This window comes from Xiphophorus couchianus, chromosome 4 (assembly GCF_001444195.1).
Source record: "Xiphophorus couchianus chromosome 4, X_couchianus-1.0, whole genome shotgun sequence".
Lineage (NCBI taxonomy): Eukaryota > Metazoa > Chordata > Actinopteri > Cyprinodontiformes > Poeciliidae > Xiphophorus > Xiphophorus couchianus.
The window spans coordinates 35,698,404-35,715,655 of record NC_040231.1 but is presented as its reverse complement, the minus strand read 5'-3'; the positions used below and the strand labels follow the sequence as shown (position 1 = coordinate 35,715,655).

At 38.7% G+C, this 17,252-nt stretch overlaps 1 long non-coding RNA gene across 1 annotated transcript; it reads right to left on the bottom strand.

The window, feature by feature from the left end:
* Window positions 1-15,588: 15,588 nt before the first annotated feature.
* LOC114142577 (uncharacterized) lies at window positions 15,589-16,766 on the bottom strand. Its single transcript, XR_003595057.1, has 4 exons — window positions 16,650-16,766; window positions 16,417-16,569; window positions 16,072-16,174; window positions 15,589-15,967 (listed from the first exon to the last, which is right to left on the bottom strand). It is a non-coding gene; the product is annotated as an uncharacterized LOC114142577 (long non-coding RNA).
* Between the last annotated feature and the right edge of the window lie 486 nt (window positions 16,767-17,252).

Genomic DNA, 17,252 nt, shown 5'->3' with positions numbered 1-17,252 from the left:
GACGTGGCTTTGTGAGAATGTGGGTGAGTGGGTTGTTGTCTGTCCACACTGTAAATACATGTCCTTTCAGCCAGTGGCTAAATTTGTCACACACCGACCGTTTCAGTGCTAAAAACTCGAGACGGTGGGCTGGATATTTCTTTTGAGCGCGTGTGAGAGACTTGCTAGCGAATGCTATTGGACGAGCCACACTTTCGCCCTCTTGGACTTGTGAGAGGACTGCACCCAAACCGTCTAGTGATGCATCGGTAGACAGGAGAAATGGGCGGTTAAAGTCTGGGTGGGCCAGAATTACTGAGTTAACCAAAGCTGCTTTAAGCTCCATGAATGCAGAGAGATGCTCGTCTGTCCAATCAGCTGGAGTCAGTTTGCGGAACTGGAGTTTTCGCTTGGTGGGTATTGTAAAAAAGAGGTAATTTAACGCTAGTTTTAGACAAAAAGTTTTGGCTCTTTCCTTTTCTCTCCCGAGTCCTTGGCGAGTGGCGGCGCGCTGCTAAAACAAAACAACAACAAAGCGTGTTGACGTCACAGATCACAGAGTTTAATCTCATACAAAGCAATCAACAACAAAGCTGCAGAGGAACAGAGATATGCATTTTTCTCATAAAAATAAAGACACACAAGGGGAGACAAACAGACACGAAACAAAGACAAACAAAAAGCAAAGACGTCTTTGGAGAGAGAGCCAATGCAAAAAGCAAAAAAATGGCAACTTTCTGCAAATTTAGTGGTGACATTCAATTTTATACTGAGTGGGTGTTTTTCTATTTAATTTATGCATTCTAGGCGTTCCTCTTTTTAACCAACTGGAAGCTCCCAGAGAAACTTGTAACTCCCCTCAATCTACGACAAAGATCAAAGGACCATCTGCCTTCTACCGAGACAAAAGAGCGGATAGCTGGCCCTGACCCCCTGTGGCTCCCACGGTCATTCTGAGTACAGAACGATCCTGAGATAAGACCTCACAGATACCTGAGAAATCTAAAGTCTCTGTCTCCCAAGGAAAATGCTAATTTTATGGCTTCGCCTGTGGCCTGGCCTCACAGTGGGGGTCCCATTGAGAGATCTCCCTTAATCTGCATTTGGTTCCTGCATCTCTGAATGCTTACCCATCTGGTTTAGTTTCAAATGCTTAACACAAACCTGTTTAAAATAAGAGTGTTCCATATATCTTCTAAGATTAACTGTATTAAGCATTATATATAATCATATTTCCTTAACAGTATCTTTGGTTTGCGTTTCTGTTTTGCACCAGCCAGTAGGTCAAACAGTGGTCTGGCAATTGCAGAATAGTTTGGGATGAAATGTTGGTAGTAGTTGACCATGCCGAGAAATGATCGGATGCATGAATGGGATGGAGTGATACCATCTGGCTCCATGAGATCTGTAATGAGCATGTTGCTGATGGACTCAACTTTAGAAGGATCTGTAGAAACACCAGATTTGTCAATTATGTGACCAAGAAACTTCACAGATCTTCTCAGCAGCCAACATTTCTTTGGAGCCAGTTTGAGGTTATGGTAACGGAGACGACCGAACACCATCTCTAACCTCTCGAGAGCCACCTCCTCAGATGGTCCAAACACCAGCAAATCATCGAAGTAACATAGCAGGCTGAGAAAGTTCTGGTCACCGAATATTGAGGTCATCATCCTCATAAAGTTGGCTGGGCTGTTGCACAGGCCTTGGGGAAGTCTGTTGTATTCATACAACCCCATGGGTGTTGTAAAGGCGGAGTATTTACGGTCATCTTCATGGAGTGGCATGTTGTAAAAGCCAGACGTGAGGTCCATTGTGCTAAAGAACATGTTTCCTCCCAAGGCAGCCAAGCAATCAGCCTGATGTGGTAGGGGATGAGCATCCTTCAGGGTCCGTCTGTTGAGCCATCTGAAGTCTGTGCAGATCCTTAAATCACCGTTCTTTTCCCAAACGAGGACAAGAGGTGAGGCAAATTCACTCGTTGATTTTTATTTTTATATAATTTCTTTCTCCTCCATCTCATTCAGGACTTGACGGAGTTTCTGGTACTCAGCAGGAGGCACGCGGCGATAGGGCAGCCGAAAGGGTCTCTCATCTGTGAGCCGGATCCTGTGTACAAATTCTTTTGCCTCTCCACAGTCTAAGTGATGGCGGGAGAAGACATCCTCATAACTGATCACTAGATCTGCTAGTTTTCTCCGCCAATCATCTGACACATCACAAGACTGTAGGTCCAGATCCCCCAGACCAGCACTTCTCAGTCTTTCCTGTATATTGTCATTGTTTTCTATTGCAGAATCAACTTCAGTGCGTTTGACAGAGGTAGCCTGATATGAGCATGTTACATCTTGTATATCTAGGTCCTCCATAGCAAGACAGGTGTATATATCGGCCAGTCTAGCATTCTTATGTATGGTGACAGGACCACTGGAAGCATTTAAAATCTTGAGAGGGACTAACCTGTCTCCCCAGAGTGGTATCACAGCTCTCGCCACCAAAATGCCACGGGGAGCGGAATGTGATGACGTGGGCTCAGACATCACAGTCAAACCAGGTGATAACTTTGTGCCCTTGGGAAGTTTGCCCCATACAAGATACTCAGTGCCAGCCTCCAGAGTAACAGCTGTGTTACATCTCACTGTGCCAACTTTGTCTGGGACATTCTCACCAGACCAACGGTCCAGGCCAGCAAGAAGAGAGAGGAACTCCTCGAGTTCTGGGAGACCTATGTGAGGTGTGGAAACTGCTGCCCAGTAGGAGGAGTCTTTCTTTAACAGGTGCAATAGTCGCCTGATGACATTGGAGCCCAGAAGCAGATCAGTCTGTTGGTTTTTCACTACAAAGGTGGGGACCGACAACTGGCATCCATAGATCTCCATATTCAGATCCACTATTGAGGTCGGTCTTACTCTAGAACCACCACATCCCACAAATACAATGTTGGTAGCCTCCTGGTGAGAGATTACAACACCAGCATTAATCATTGACTGTAAGGCTACATCGCTCAAAGAGCATGCCATCGAGCCGCTATCTAGCATGGCACCAAGAATTAATTTGTCATTAAGTTTGACATTTGTGTAAAATAAACTGTCACTTTTTTTGACTTTTTGTGTGTCTTGCATAATAATATTCTCAGACTCATTTATTCTTTGAATATTTTGGTACAGTTCAGCAGCATCAAGTATGTGGGAGGAATCACTTTGACCCATGCGGCCTCCCTCCAGGCACAGGTCACTTAGTTTCCCTGCACATTTTCTGTTGGGACAGCTCTGTTTGGACAAGAGCGCCTCATGTGGTCAGGGCTGAAGCATGTGAAACAAAGGCGGTCTGAACGGCAGTGGGCTTCAGTGGTGTGCTTGTCATCATTGCATATGCGACAGTTTATAACAGGTCTGGCTCGACCCCATGTGCGCTTGTGGCGAGCAGATGATACCTGGCCACCAACCTGAACTTTATCAAGTACCTGCCTGAGCATAGACATCATCTCTCCAAGCATGGCACCTTCTTGTGGCAGACTGAGCGGCTGACTTTGTGGGACTGGAGCGAAAGGTTGGCACTGCACTTGTGAGAACTGGCTGTTCTGCTTTGCAGATTGCAGGGCAGGAATGTAAGACTGTGAAGAAGGGGAATCTAATGTAGTGGCCAGCTGCTGGTTCTGTACCATCACAGGAGAACATGAATTTGGTGGAGCCTCAGAGGCAGGCTGTACATTGTAAGAGGACAAAACATTATTTGATCTTTGTGCACCACCAGAGACTTGGGATTCAACGTGTGTGTCATAGCAGAACAGTGGGGCTGCAGATGGTTTGTGGATTGGTGTTGTGATCCTGGACACACGCTCTCTCTGGTGCTCATCTAGCCTCTCCTGAATGTCTTTTGAGGTCCATTCATGTATTTGCTTGTACTTAAATACTGAAGCCAGTTCTGCATCAGGGCAGTGCTTTACAAACATTTTAGCAATTTCACTGCTCATATCGTCAGTTTGTTTCCCCTGACGCTTTAAACCTTCTTCAGCCATATCTGCAGCTTTGTTGAGGCGAATCCAGTAGTCAAAGGCGTCCTCTTTTTGAAATGGCAGTGTGGAGTAGAAGTCTTGCAGCGGCAGACAGGAGGATGTGTGACTGAAGTATTGAATCAGCATGTTATAAATTACATCTGGGGAGCATGTAGCATTTAAAAAAGGGTCACTTTTAAGACCAATCTTAACCACATCTCTGGCTCTGCCCATTAGCCTCCCCATAATCTCCTCTGTTTGTATAGAACTATTATAGTTCTGCCTTCTAAAGTAACCTCTCATCATTTCAACCCACTCAGTAACAGTATGTTTGTCAGTATTCTCACCTCTAAAAATTGGTGGTGGTGTTTCTGATTTTACAATGATATTGAATTTTTGACTATCAAAGACAGAAGTGTCTCCAATATGTGCACCATCTTGTTTCAAACAGGTGGCATTTTGGGTTTCTTTTTCCTCAACAACACCAGAAGACAACAATCTATTTGCAATGGACTCTCCAATCTGTGAACCTAACTGATAAATCATGTCATTTAATATTTGTAAGTCATGGCCAGCATTAAATGTAGAGTGGCTCGGGTCCCCCAACGACATCTGTCCCATAGGTGTCTCAGCTGGATAGAAAGCTAATCCCTGAGGCCTATTACTTGCAGGTAACATGGGTGAGGCACAAAAATCCGACCCAACTGCCACTCCTGACTCTAAAGTGAGACCCATTACACCTCTACCTCTCCCAAAGGAGGGTTGACTGTTCACATTTTCAACGTTTGGTTGGAATATTTCTGCCATTACAAAATGGAATAATGAAAATAAAACACACTCGAGTAAAAATCAGTCACTTATTGGCAATAAATATTCTCCTCTCAGTCCTTTAACCTTGTAACACAGGTGTGTTGACACGACTTGAAGTGAAGAGGCAGCTTGTAGGTAGATGACACAGCAACCCGGGCGAACAGCATCAAGCCGATCAGGGATCACGGAGTCACGGCACCAGTGTAACCCTTCTTGCTTTTCACAACGCCAGTATAGTCTTGGTTGGTTGTTGTCACCTAGTGTGATATGAAATGAAATTCTCACAATGTGATTGACTGCATGCAAGTGGTCCAACAGCTGAAAAATAAAAGACACAGTTAACGTCGTGACTGAGCGGTCAGCCACAAACACCAACTGGCGCAGCTCCCACTCATAGGGTCATATTTTTCCAGCCCAACCACAAGAAAACTTTATAAATTATATTTGTAATTGTTAAATGATCTTACAGTATTTCGTTAATTGTTGAACTAGAAAAATATGGCCCCAAGTAAAAACAATAGCGAACAGCTGCCTCTCTCGCACCAACCTCCACCAGCGTTCCTCAGAATTCTGGTGGGAGAAGCCGCGAGAGCGTCTGAAGGACCCGTTGCATGCAGCCACTCATCACACCACTAGGTGGCTCCAAACACATGGATACAACAATCTCATTACAAACACATACACACTATTATTATTTTGGGCAAAATTCACATACACATTCATACACACTTTTCTCTCTGTTACACCAGTCTTCGTAAGCTTCAAAATCATAAGCTATGCTCCACTGTTAGCATCCATGTGATTCTAATTTGAAGTGAAATAACATTTTGCTTAGCTAACCAAGCTGTAGAATCAAATAAAAAGAACAGGTGCTAGAAAAATTATCTAAGTTCATTTACTTGTGAGTTTACTTGAAAGGTTATGTTTTCATATTATTATTTTGTTTGATGTTTACTTGACTCTTTTTCTTCTGTGAAATACTATTAACCATTTTTAGGATGTTTGCCTGGAGGCTAGAGACTTTGCACATTCCTCTGTTATCAGTTCCATATGTAACTGATTAGTTGTGGTCAGCCATGCTTATAAGTGCATGCCCACAGAAGGTTCCAGAGCACCCGGTAGAAAAAGGTCATTGGTCAAATTCTTGAATGCAGCAGGAGATGGATCTATTAGATGCAGAAGAGTTTCGCTGTTGCCAGGACGACTACTGCAACAGGACCAGCAGTGCCAGTACGCCCCCTGCTGGTCCTGTTGCTGTCACTGTTATTTTCTGTCTCATGTTCGTAGCTTATAGAAACAACAACATTGCTGCCATGATTTCTTTTTAAGCATATTTCATTTAATAAGTCTGCTCTTTTTCTTTGAGCTGATTCTCTATAAATTTAGTAAACAAACACCAAAATATATATAAAAAATCTGATTCTAAATGTTTATTAGCAAAATATATTTTGTGAAAGATAACATTGAAGCAACATGTGTCAGAGGTATGAATAAACGCAGAAGTTTTTGATCTGTGCCGAATTTATAAAGTGTGAAAATGTGGAGTTAAAGAGTTGTTAGTGCCCCCTGGTGGTGGCTACATCTTACCGCACCTGGTATTACTATATCAGGTGCTTTTGTCACCACCAGGGGGCACTAAAGACTTTTGCATTTTTACACTCTAACTCACCACTGACCACTTCTACATGTATTCTTACCTCTGCTGTGATACATTTTTGCTTTAGTATCATCTTTCACATTTTAGCAAAAGAGCCAGTAAAAGCTTCCAGCACCTGGTATTCCCAGGCAGTCTCCCATTCAAGTATTAACCAGGCCCGACCCAGACGAAATCAGCGGAGATGGGAAGGAGGCGCATGATGAGGTGATTGACTGAGCAGATGAAAAGAAAAGCATCTTCCAGTTTGAATTTACACCAAGGTTCATCACAGTGCATTTTATGCTTTATGCTTTAATTTTAAAGACTGATGATTACAGCTCACAGATTTTTAAATGAACATGATTCATTGTTGGTCCTTTAGTCTTGCAGAAGAGGAAATCTTGTGTCCAGTGAAACCAGTTTCCAGCACTTTGCTGCAGTTAGAGAATAAAGCAGAGGTGTGAGCCAAGAGCCATTTCAAGACAGTTGTGACTTTAAACACAAATAATCTGTTTGATACCCAAAATAACAAAACGATCTGATTTTACAGGAAAAACTGATATAGTTTTGAATATTTATTAGCACAGTCCCATGATTACATCTTGTCATGTAGTCTGGTTGTTTATAACAAACTACTAACCTTAGTTAGTAGTTTGAACCTTGAACTAACCAAAACGTATAGAAACAGCAAGTTATTCAATATTCTGTTTAATTAAAGAGATCAAGCAGAAAATGATAATAGTTTTTACACATTTTAACATAAAATGCTTCACAAATTAAATAAATGTGCATCATCAGAAGCTTTGGACCAATAAGCTGAGGACAAAGCCAGATAGTGTGGATCAACTTGCCTGGAGAATGTTGGCCTCCATCACAGGCAGGAGAAACGTTGGTGTAAAACTTGGCCAGACGTGTTTATATAATAAGTGCAATAAACAAGTTTGCATTGAATTAGATTATGTCTGGCACAAATAGAGGACTTATGCACTAATGACAGGATTAGTGTCCAAAGATCCTCTGAACTTTTGGATAAAACATGTTTGATAAATTAATCTATTTAAATTGAGTAAATGCAAAACATTATGTATTTGAAAGTGGTGAGAGTTTTAGATTGTAAAAGGTTAAAGCTGGACGATATTCCCCAAATATTGTCCTTTTCTCTGAAACTCATACCTTTATGTCAGGTCTAAATACCTATTAAACAAACACAGGAAAGACAAGAGAGTTAGATTCTTTGTTTCTCGCGAGGAGAGCAGACAGAGATGTGCTTTCAGTAACAAATCTCCAACCTGCTCTGAAACACATCTGTCTGTTCCTCTCTTTTATTGCTCTTTCAGAGTCCCTTTCACAGAGAGCACTGTAACTCTAAGGGGTGGGTCAAAGCATTTTAGTTGCATTGCTACAAGACAATCACTAAACTAAACACATGTTATCTACAATCTAAATCCTTCTTGCTCCAGGCACGGCGTCGAATAGGACACGTTGTATAGCTTCAAAGCAACGGCTTTGTAGCACAGAGCAGAGTTTATTGCAGGCTTGTAAAACTCTGCTGGGAGCAACTAACACCTCTGTCTTGTAGGAAGTCCTGCAGGGCAACAGCTGCTGAGAGTAGCTGTCACCCCTATTTCCCAGGGAAGTCTCAGGATAGAATCAAAGTTATTTAACACACAGAAACATTATCTAAATGTAACTACAAGGCTACATGATACAACAAATATTTGATAATACTAATAATACAATTTACCCAACATTTCCCTCCTGTTTATCAGATATTTGGTGCACTTCTCATATCCCTCCAAAAACAGTCACTTCAAATGATTTTCAGCTGGGAGATCATGTTTTGGAAAGCAAACATGTTTACACTCAGGGGTCACACCCAGTCCAAAAGCCAGGATCTGGATACCTGTCAGAAGAATCCTCATCAGAGTATCCTTTGTCAACGTCAGATTTTTTCTCTAATAAAGGATACATCTGTGCCATCACCTATCACAAGTTGTTAAAACAGACATTACATCATCGACAGGAGTTTCATTAGCATCATAAACATAAGCACAACATTCTCTAGTGTCATCGTCATCATCAGTGTCAGCATAATCAAACAATGGCTTAACTTAAAGAAAGTAAATTTGCTTTGTCATTTTCCATCAAGGGAATTACTTTAATCCTTTTTATCAAAGAAGCAGACCTTGAATGAGACCACATCCGCAGGGCACCAGGAAAACAGCTGCAAAACTGTAATGACAAAACAGAGATCAGATTCTCCAAAAGCATCAATTCATTTGTGTACTCAACACAAATATCTTCAATTCACTGTGTCCGAGTGAATTCTCCAACGCTCGTGGCTCTGTGGCTGCTATCGTCAAAACAAGTGTGCAACTGCTTCTCCAAGCAGAGGCACTCTGCCTCAGAGACAACAGCTTGTGTTGCAGAGTTCAGAGTCAGGCTTGGAGCTCAGAACTCCAAGCCAGTCTGTATGTAGTTAGCCATGAGCAACTCATCACGTGAAGCCTTATCTCCTACTTTGTCCAGTTCTGCTCATTAAATGGTGGATGTGATCTATTCAATCTATGCTTCAATTATATATATATCACAACTCCAACTGATGGAAAATACCAAAACCCTGTAATCACCAGCTTCAAAAGACATGTTTCCAAAGTAATGTTTTGCCAGAATGTTAAACATATGCAGATCTTCCTCTTAAACCAATCTTATAAAATAGAACTAAACAAACAAAACAAAACAATAAACAAAAGCTTAAAATTTGCTGCAGTTGTACAGTTTACATTTATCATCAAAACAATGAATATCAATGTGAATTAGACAGTCCAGTTTAAATTACTTTTATAGTACAAACTGGATCTTACTGGTTATTTGTCTAAAACATTCAACATGCTTTCCTTAAACAAAATTCAAAAGTGTTAAACTTGGAGAAATTATAATGTCAACTTAACAAATCTAGACATTTTCAAAATATACCAATTTTACCTAGGTCTTTTACTTGTCGTTGAATTTAAAGTTTTATTCAAAATCGTTTTAAATGGATGTAAATCAAAACAAAAATCAAGTTTAGAAAAATCATTATAATCCCACCTGAGTACTTTTACTGATTAGTGATAACTTTAATCAATAACAGATTCTTCAAAACATTTCTTAAAACATTCTTGCTCCATTAAATTAATGCTCTGAAAATGGCTAACACAATAATATTTTTAATTTCTATAATTGTTTTCCCAAGTTAATTTACCAAAATATGCTTCATTAATCGCTATAAATTTGTTATCTATCGTTTCAAAATACTTTAGCCCATTGTCAGAACATCTTTCAATGGAGAACGACTCAAATCCATTCAAAAGAAACATATTTCACCAGACCATATCTTTCCTTTCACTTTTTTATGTGTAACACAGATCAAACATGTTCTTCAAATAAAAAATTTTTATTTAAGTAATATAAAAGATAAACCTATAACATATTCTCCCCCCTGATGATGCATTACCTGCTAATGCATCACATTTCTACTACTTTAAATAACAATGTTTATGAAACAGGTTTATGACGTTCCCTGAGAAATTCTACCAAATTCAATGCTGCCTTTTTCCCAAAAGGTAAACTCGTCAAAACAAACAAAACAATTTATTTTAGCATGCTTTAAATCTTCAAGATTACTATTTTCCCAAAACACTTCATGTTACAGTTTTAAAGCTCCTTATCTCATTTTACTCTTATGATTGTCAGATAATTCATTTTACAAACTCCTCAAAAATTTTCACCAGTGTTTGACAAGGCGTGTTTACCAATTAAGACTCTGTGAAGGTTTTGCATTAACCAGCCAGAGAGACGTTGAAGAAAATTCAAAATATAGTCTACAAAGAAAATCCAAAAATGATAAATTGGGCCCAAACTGAAATCAACATAACAAAGTACAATTCAGTTGGTAACGGAACAAACTCAAGCACAAACTGACCTAACAAACAAGACATGAGGGGAACTTAAATAGTGGCTGATCAGACCATTAACACACACTAGCAGTAATTAAACACACAAAAACCTAACAAATACTGGTCAGAATATTACTAAATCTACAAATGAAAGAAATTAAACTAAAGACCAAATTTCCCCCTCCCTGGGTGAACAAATGGAATGGCCCGCTAAGGAAGTTTGACACCCATATATGGACACCAATCAGCTGGAGCTCATCTGTATGATTTTCAGCAACAGGTCCAGAGGAAACTGGTAACTCAAAAGAAAGAAATTAATTTGTTATATTTAACAAAATATACAAAGAACTGACACATAAAGTTAACTAAATGGGTGCACAACAAATAGCCAACTAAATAGTCAGACTAATGAAAACAAATTTAAAGATAAAAATCTAAACTACTCACTAATCAATATATAAAGTAATATGAAAGGAAAACAGTAAATCATTACCAAAAGTATCTGTGTGTGACAGTCAGGACAGCTGTCACAGACTCAGTGTTTGGATGCAAAAAACTTATATTTAACATTTTCCACATTATTTCAATGCTCACTATGTATTTGCTTGCTTAAACTATCTACACTAATCTGAGCAACCTCTATTGTCAGATCACAAAACAAACCCTTAAGCCTACCATAAACCCCTCACTTCTCAGAGGGACCGACTTTATGGCAGGAAAGAGAATTAATAAGGATTTTAGGAGGAACTCTTAATTCTTCTACTGCTTTATTAGGCTTTGGCACTCGAATCATCAGATATGTTTTAGTTTCTTCTAATTTTAAAATTTGAACTTAAAAACCTTTTGTCGTTCCACTACTAAAATTGTAACTTATATTCTGATATTTTGTCAGGAGGTACTTTTAGATGATGGGAGAGAAAGTGATTTACATCACACCTTCTCGTTCTGTCTTGCGGAGCTACTGCAAGTGGGGGTTACTTCGCACTTAAAAATAGTGGTTTGCAAAGAGGCTTCACATGTTAATTAGTTGAATCTAGTGGGGTAGCAGTTACAGCCCAACTCTGTGGCCCCCCTGCGGAGCTGCTGCAAGGGGGGGGCTGCAAGTCCCCTGATCTACATTATTCTCTACAAAAGTTCCACCAGATCCTCTTTGATTAACCCATAAGTTATTTCTAACTTAATATTATCCTTCAACAACAAATTTGTACAGTGTAGCAAACTTTTTCTATATTCAATCAATTTCTAGTCAACAAGTGAGTTACTTCTATTTTATTCTGTCTTAATCATCCATAATTCCTGTAGATTTAATAATATTTTATCTATCCTAAAGTTTTGGTCAGTTTAAAAAGACTGATTGTGAAACTATCTAGAATCGGTTGCATACTGCAGTTTGTTGTTATCTGAGCAATGCCTCTCACAGTTAGAGCCTGTTTCTATTCATTTATTCACTTTATTTCCTTATTTCATTTGCAGCCCTCTCTTCTTTCTGTAGGCATTTTTTGAAATGAAATGACCTTTTGTAAGGCATTAAAAGTTCCTAAAAAAGAAATAAATCCATAAATAGAGTAATGTTAATGTATCTATCCTACCATCCCCCGTTGAGACATGCGAAAACGCCATGGCTCAATATTGCAGCCCACTTATACAAGTTGTTTTTTGGCAAGATAGGCATATTTGCAGGTCACTTGTAGATTTGATCTTCTATTTAGTACTCCATTATTAATCCAAAGATCTTTTTCTTTTTTTAGGACTTAATTGTTGCATGTCTTTTAGGATCTATTTCATACATTAGTTTGCGTAAAGGAACCACTATTACTGCATAATTAGGCACCCAGTTTCGACAATAGTTAGTTAACCCCAGAAAAGACATCATCTGTGTTTTGGTTTTTTTTTCTTTTTTTTTTTTTTAGTTTATGTAAACAGAGATACATGCGGGGAGGTCCACGTTCTGTCCAAAAATTTTAAATCATCAGGAAGAGCGACAGCTGCAACGGCTGTGTGTTTCGTATCTGTATACAGATAGGTCACTGCGATTTTAGCTGGAGTGACCTTGTTGAGCCTGTCTTCATTCTTATCAGGCCCAGCCGCATTTTTGAACCAAAGAATTATGTGTAAGTTGTCTGGAGGCATTTGATACTGGGGGGCAGAGATGGCTCCCTCAGTCAGGAGTGCCTGAGTAAAGTTAGGTGGGGGTCTGTCGGGCACATCTAATGTATAACAATAGTGTGGATTTCCATTGCCCTTAACAACAAAGAAATCTCCCTTTTTTTATTTTTTTATTTCTGACTGCCTTTTAACTGCTATGTGCCCATCAGTGGTCGGAATCAAAGCTAATCCTAGCTACATAAGGCCATCTCTGCATGAAAAGTGTTATTTCTGGTCTTACACTGTCCATAGATAATAAATCCTGTAGATTTAATTGGACCTCTTCACTCTCTAAACTTTCTGATTCTAGTCATGCTGACTGATCTATGTATTTTTCTGGGCAATATCTGGCTATGTGTCCTTCTTTCCCACAACACCAACATCCTCCTAAGTTGTGTCTGAAGTTGTTTTGTTTGTAGTTCCCTCTTCCCAATCTCCCTCTCTGTCCTCTGGGGTACTGACCTCTACCCCTAAAGCTTCCTCTTCCTCTCCCGTCTTGATAAAATATTTGCTCCTCATCCTGGAAAAAGGCTCCTGAAACCTTTTTCTTTTCTTTTGAGACCTTTTCTGCGTGTATAGCGTGGTTAATGTATCCATCTAAAATCCCAGTTTTCAATCCTATGTAATGTTGATGCATTCTCAGGCTGTATTCATCAAACGCTTCTTTCCTCTTCTCTTTTTTGTGCTAATTCTAACCAAAATTTTACATCCTCATACCCGTCTTTGCGCATTTTCCTTGGTTTGACTTTGTTTTTTGTTTTATTTTATGCGGATCCTGATTTTCAACATATTTCCAGTCATTTGTTTTTAAACTGTCTGTTGGCTTATTCTTGCTTATACTTTTCCCCATTTTTTTTTTTTAATAAAATTTTGCCCAGTTTTTGTCGACTCCTAGGGAATCCTATAAACTGGAGATCTTTTCAGTAGGCCAGCAATTAAAAATACCTGTAGTGGTAACCCCCGCTTCAACTCTTTCGAGTGGGGGGTTCTTACCTCTGCATCCAAGACAGGTTTGCTGGTTACAACCCTACTGTTTTATATGAGATAAAACACCAAGTGGTATTTATATCTCCAATCACACTCACACGGAATTTAAACGCCTGCCTCGTCGGACTCCGCCATCCGTTCCAATTACAATTTTAGTGCCTGATTTAAATATTTTTATTGTTGAGTAAATTTTATCATTATATCGAATTGAAATTTTTTTTATTATTTTTTATTTTTATCGCCTAATTGATTAAATTACATTATTTTTTATTTTTTATCGAGAAAATTTTATATTTTTATTTTTATCGCCTAATTGATTAATTTATTATTTTTATTTTTATCTTCCAATTTTATTAAATTTTATTGCAGGTCTGCACTAGGCTCCGTGCGCCTTTTTTTTCCACGAACTTTTGGCAAGGGACTTTTGGACGTCCTTCACGGATTGTGTGCCCTATTTTTACCTGTTAGAGTCTAGAATTTCCAGGGTTTTCTTATTCGCGCAATGACCCTCAGTCATTCGCCCACACTTTTAAACAAGAATCCACTCACCCTCTGTCTTCCCCTCAGAGCCGTCAACCGTCAGATCCCAGCAGGCAGCAGAGCGCCAGCCCTTGAACAGGTTCTGATAAGCTTCCACTAGGAAACTTGCCGTGCGCACGGTCTTTACTGGGGTCCACCATGCCCGCTGGAATCCTTCCGGTATTTTGGCATCCGGCTGCGAAGGACCAAATAATGTTCAGGTCTAAATACCTATTAAACAAACCACAGGAAAGACAAGAGAGTTAGATTCTTTGTTTCTCGCGAGGAGAGCAGACAGAGATGTGCTTTCAGTAACAAAGCTCCAACCTGCTCTGAAACACATCTGTCTGTTCCTCTCTTTTATTGCTCTTTCAGAGTCCCCTTTCACAGAGAGCACTGCAACTCTAAGGGGTGGAGTCAAAGCATTTTAGTTGCAGTGCTACAAGACAATCACTAAACTAACACATGTTATCTACAATCTAAATCCTTCTTGCTCCAGGCACGGCGTCGAATAGGACACGTTGTATAGCTTCAAAGCAACGGCTTTGTAGCACAGAGCAGGAGTTTATTGCAGGCTTGTAAAACTCTGCTGGGAGCAACTAACACACCTCTGTCTTGTAGGAAGTCCTGCAGGGCAACAGCTTGCTGAGAGTAGCTGTCACCCCTATTTCCCAGGGAAGTCTCAGGATTAGAATCAAAGTTATTTAACACACAGAAACATTATCTAAATGTAAACTACAAGGCTACATGATACAAACAAATATTTGATAATACTAATAATACAATTTAACCAACACTTTAGCTCAGAGAACAGGTGATTATGTAGAAAAAGCTATTTCACTCATAACTCTTTATTTCTTCATGTTTGAGGAGGGATGCATTTTTTGACAAAGCAAATTATTCATGTGGCAACAGCCATTCAGTTATCTTAAAAAAAAATCCTTCACTCACACCTAATTTTATTCCCTCTCTCCTTTTACCCCCAGCCTTTCAGTTCATGTTTTTAAATCATTTCAGTCAATCTTCCTCAGTTGCATCAGATTAAAAAAATAAACATTTAGAATCAGAAAAGTACACAGAATTATTTTTTAATGCATTTATTCAAGCAGTATTTGTTTTTAGAGAACAACAGCAGTGAAGTATTGAGGATGTTTACAGAATGTTGCTTGGTTTTAATCTTAGTGAATTTATAGAGAATCAATAAAAAGAAAAACAGATTTATTAAATGAATTATGCATAAAAAGAAAACCTGGTAGCAATGCAATTATTTCTATCAGCTAAGAAAGTAAGACAGCTACTTTCTCTCTGAGTCTCTCCAGGTTGAATTTTACGTTCATGTTGGTTAGTTTTCCATTCAAACTCTACAATCTTGGGCTCTGAAAGCTTTTAACTTTTCTTTGATTAATAAAAAGTTTTAATATTAAATCAAAGAAAATGAAACATGTTTATTCCACATCTATAACATCAAGTCATTTTGTTTTTTCAAAACTAAACATTTAGAATCAGATCGGTACTGGACCCAGAATTAAAAAAAATTGTGTTTATTGAGGAAGATTATTTTAGTATAGAACAACAAGTATAGAGGATGTTGTTGATTATAAAATGTTGCTTAGCTAACCAAGCTATAGAATCAAATAAAAAGAACAGGTTTAGAAAATGAATTGTGATTAAAAAGAAAACATGGCAGCAATTCAGTAGCTTCTGTGAGCTAAGAAAAAAAGATAGAAAACAACAGAGGCACCAACAGGAGCAGCAGGGTGGGACTGGTGCTGCTGGCGCTGCTTTTGCTTCCTGGGCTGATGGTGCTGCTGACGCCGTTGCAGTAGTTGCCCCGGCAGCAGCTAACCTTTGCTCCAGGGTGCTGTGAAGTTAACTGACTCATCACTGAAGAAAAATGATCTGAGCACACCGACTTAGAGGCACATCCCTTCATCATGAAACTTACTCCTACTGCATGTCCTGTGAAAATGAAAATAGTTTATGATGCAAGTAACACATTTGTATCTGGTCTTAATGTTCTTGTGATGATAAATATGAAGCATGCAAACATGTTGGCCTTTTACCTGTTACATTAACACAGTAGTTTTCATCCCCTGCACATTTAACGGTTTTCATGCAGTTTTCTTTCATCACAGCTGTAGCACTTTTTTCTATTTGGAGTGGAGACTAAAATACAGAGATAGTTATTCAGTTTAAAAGAAATTAAGAATTATTATAATTTTTTCTTAAAAGCTTTAATTTTTTGTCACCAACTTGTTTCTTCTAAAACATGTATATGAAGCTGGAATTACAAAACTAAGTGTATTCTGTTTTTAATCCAAATCTATAGTTAGTTAAAAAAACGTTTGTGAGCACTGTAAATTCAAATTGTGCAAAGTATTGAAAAACATAATCAATGAATTAATTACCAAGTTTTGTGTAGTTAATCTGGGCGTTGCAGAGATCTTCACTGCAGCACTTGGTGTTTTGTACAATTCTGTAAGCTCCATAGTTGACAGAGAAGCTAATACACAGTTCAGACGTAATGCAACCTTTGGAGTTACGATCAGACTTTGCACCACCTGTAATTAAAGAACACAAATTTTAAACTGATGAGTTCCCAAACTAAGAATCATCAACAGGAAACCTCACAAATACATACCTAAATAATAGCCTTTTGTTGTTACTGAACAACTATAGTTCTTTGAGGAACATTCAGTTGTTTCCTCAGAGCAAGTTCCATATTAGTCAGGTTCACATTTACATTTCAGGTTGTCAGCTAATTAAAACAAAGAGAAAATGAACATTTATTGTCAATAAAGTATGAAGGAAACTATTATATAGAATTATTTCTAAATGCCAAAATCCTCTTCTTAACCAAGACAAAATGGCTGAATCACATCAGCACAAAATAGAGAGAGGGAAGAAAAAGTTTGAAAGTTTAACAAGAAAAGTAGAAAAGAGATTATTATTGTAATTTTTAATGGGAGAAAAATCTAAATATAATGAAATCACACTAAATAATGCAATGTTAGAATAATATTAATCGTAATCAAAAACTTGCCTTCCGGTAGAAACAGCACCACCAGCACCAAAGTGAAGAGGAACATTTTGCTGATGGATTACAGGATTTCCTTGGAGGGGATCTACTCCCAGTTTTATACCTCCTCTAAATAAGCAGATCCTCCTGTTTGTGACTGGCAGATTGTAGTGGATGCAAAAGAAGCACAATGAAAAACAGGCCATTTTTTTTTTATCCAATCCA